Genomic DNA, 3,365 nt, shown 5'->3' on the forward strand with positions numbered 1-3,365 from the left:
AGTAACTACAGCTTCCTCTTTCTGGCTATTTACAGCCTTTGACTGCTCACCTATAGATACCTCCCACTGGGACTAGCTAACTCCTCCCCCTGTGATGCTCCTAATAAATGTGCTGAGGCTCAGATGAAGACAGTAGTGCCACTCCATCAAAGTGTGCGCACCACACCTGACCCATGGCTTTCTGTACGTATGTCTGTGTGTCTGTTCTTTTTGTCATTCCCTTGCCACCCCCAGTCAATATTTTAGGACCCAAGAAGTGCTGGCTGCAACAGTCTTCCCTGTATGTTTACCTGTCTTCATTTAACCTTGGCTGACAGAAATAATTCTCTATAGGAGAAGTTCCCTGGATCCTCCCCATCTACTTGAGAATGCTTTCTAAAACCCTAGACAGCTGGGAAGCTTTAGAGGGGGAACACAGAGAGACCATGTTGGCTGTAAAGGTCCGGGTAGTTTTATTAGTCTGCTTCCCAATAGAAAACAGCCTCTTATCATTCAGTAGGTAGGAAATTTGTTCCATGATAGTGTTCAACCTTCTTTTGGGGTTGTCCTGGGTGCACGAATGCCCTGTGGCTCTCCGCAACTCTCTTGTCACAGTCCTCAAAGATGCTTCCATGAGTTGGTTGCTACTTATATTCTCTGGGAAAAGACTCAGGAAAGGTTGCAGATCCCAAGAGAACCATAGGTACTTTTTCATCTCTTTCACTGGCCTCCCAGCTTCTCCTCTAGATCATCAACTTCCCAAACAGAGCTCTGTAGTCTATCAAACTCCTGTCCAGGAGATCTCAGGACAAGAGACCTCACAGGTTTATGAAAATCACACTAAGGAAAACACAAGTTACATCGTTTTGAGACAGTCTCTTTATGCAACTATGTGTGTGTGTTGGAACATGATATGTAGACCAGACTGACCTAGAACTCACAGAGATCCACCTGGCTCTGCCTCCAGAGTGCTGGGGTTAAAGGCATGTGCCACTATACCTGGCCCAGCTTGTTTTTTGTAAGTAGACAAAGTCCTGGTGTCTGAATCAATTCTCTAGTTGGTAGCACTTAGGGTTAGACTTTAGGAAACTTAAGGTAGGTCAGTTTGGGGCACTGGCACCTCTGTGTCACCTGTCTGAAGAATTTGTCAATCTTTCCCCTGAGTCCAGGTTGACTATCTTTAATAGGTCCAAGAGTACTTGCCTGCTATCACTGTCACACTGAATTTAGCGGTAAAACTGGTGTTTAATCATAGTCTTATAATGCCATACCCTTTCCACTTTATTAATGAAGCCCAGGGAGGAAGTCCCAGTAGCATGATGATTTGGAGCACAAATAACCACTTCCTTCTCCTGATCTAGGTCTCCTAATTGACGTGTCATAATGTACTATAATTCTCTCCTCTGGGTCTCTGCTCTTCTGAAGTCTGTCATGGAGGCCAATGTGAATACTGAATACAAGTAGAGCTCAGGGCTGGATATCTAGCACATTTGAGGCAGTCAAGGTAATTTCCTCTCTTGAAGACTGAATACTCAACTTTGATATACCAATTATTTTGGTATATTTGGCATTTTTCATGGCAACTTGGCTTGTCAAAGAACATAATAATAGTTGGTATATTTTGTAGTGGTATTTAGAATAAGAATTCCTCAGTTCCTAGAGGGAACCGCTAAAATTGCAATTGCGGGCCCATAGAAAGTGTCTCAGTTATAGGAATACTAAAGAACTTACCAAAAGTAGCATTTGGACTCTGAGCAACTTGTCTGGCCATTCTCCATAGAGCTTTTAAGAGAACCATATTACATGCTATTTAAGTTGGAGTTGACAAGCTAGCTGTCTTCTTGATGTCTGCTTGAGGAGAAACCTCCAAGAATTAAAATGGTACTGGCTACTCTGTCCAGTGGCAGTTAACCTTTGCTAGTAGTTTGGCCTCTAGTTTGCTAGAACGTTAAGTTGCCTTGTTGTTCTTCAGCCTTCACTAGCTATGTCTCACAGTGAGACTATGTAAGCTTCTCTGTGCTTTAGCTCTTCTGTACTTTCCTATCCATTGGGAGAGTCCTCGGGGCTAGACACATTGGGCATCATATGGAGGATGGTCACAGAAGAGAGATCAACATTTCTGAGAAAGGGTCATGGTGTTTCAGCAGCTGAATGCTTCATCCAAGTTACTCATCCATAAACCGGCCCATATAATAATATCCATTTCTCAGTGGGTGTGAGGGAGCATAATTACCACTTGTGAAATGTTTTCAAGTTTCCAAAAGAAAGATGATACAGCACAGCAAAGGATGATTCTCCCAATTGTGATCTTCTTAAGCTCCCCCTGGGGCTAACTAATATAAAATTGCCATTCATGAAACTGCTATTGTAACACACTATGACTATTACCCATAATGATTCCAGACTAATGTTTAAGGTAGTACTGTGTTCATGAAAACAACAACTCTTAAACTGGCTGGAATTGAGTATGGTAAACTAAGTCCTCTGCCACGAGGTTGTACCACTCTCAGATTTGTAAAGCAAATAGAATCCTTAGAGGATTTTAAGGATTTACAGATTTGGCACTTAAAAGAACTAGCAACAACACTCTTTGTGCATGTAACATTCAGTAAGTTATGCCTAACCTAACCATTTCTAACCTGGTAGAAAAGTAGTTTTTGTTTTTGTTTTTTGTTTTTTTTTTCTATTTTACAGAGGAGAAAATCTGAGCCTTGAGGATGTTAACTTGCCCAATAAGACAAACCTGGAAATTCTAAATAGTATGACTTGGAATGGAGGAAGCCAGATCTGAAGTGACTATCAAGTCTAGGCAGAAGTCAAGGAGACTCTGAAGTAGATTAGGATGCCTAACCATGAATTCCACACCCCCTGTTTGGGCATTCTGATGAATAGACCTGCTGCTAAGGACAGTGGGAATCCAAGATGAGAAGATGGCTGAGAGAGTAGATGACTGGTGCAGGGTAATATGAGGCTTGAATGGTCAGCAAATCTGGTAGCTTGGGGCATGGGAAGGAAGTTAATATGCAAACTGGATTTACTGGCAACTCTGGTAGGTGTAGCCAAAGGTTCAGTCCATTTGGGGAAAAACCTGGTATGGGTCTGGGTGATGGATGGCGAAGGTGGCAGGTGTCTGTGATCTCACCGTGGTACTCCAGTTTGGCATTCTCTTTCCTAATGGACTTCCACCCAGTCAGCGTTCCCCTCCCCCGAGGTTCCCCTTCCTCTTACAGTAGATGTTCTGTTCCACAGGCCGGCAGGCTGGTACCTGGGAGCAAAAAGAGTGACTACCAGACAGTAACCTCCTCAGAAACCTCCGGCTTCTGGCGAGCTCGGGAGGGGGCGGGGTGGTGGGGGGGAGACGACTCAGGGCGCATGCGCATCCCAGC

This window comes from Rattus norvegicus, chromosome X, assembly GCF_036323735.1.
Source record: "Rattus norvegicus strain BN/NHsdMcwi chromosome X, GRCr8, whole genome shotgun sequence".
In the NCBI taxonomy this organism is placed as follows: Eukaryota; Metazoa; Chordata; class Mammalia; order Rodentia; family Muridae; genus Rattus; species Rattus norvegicus.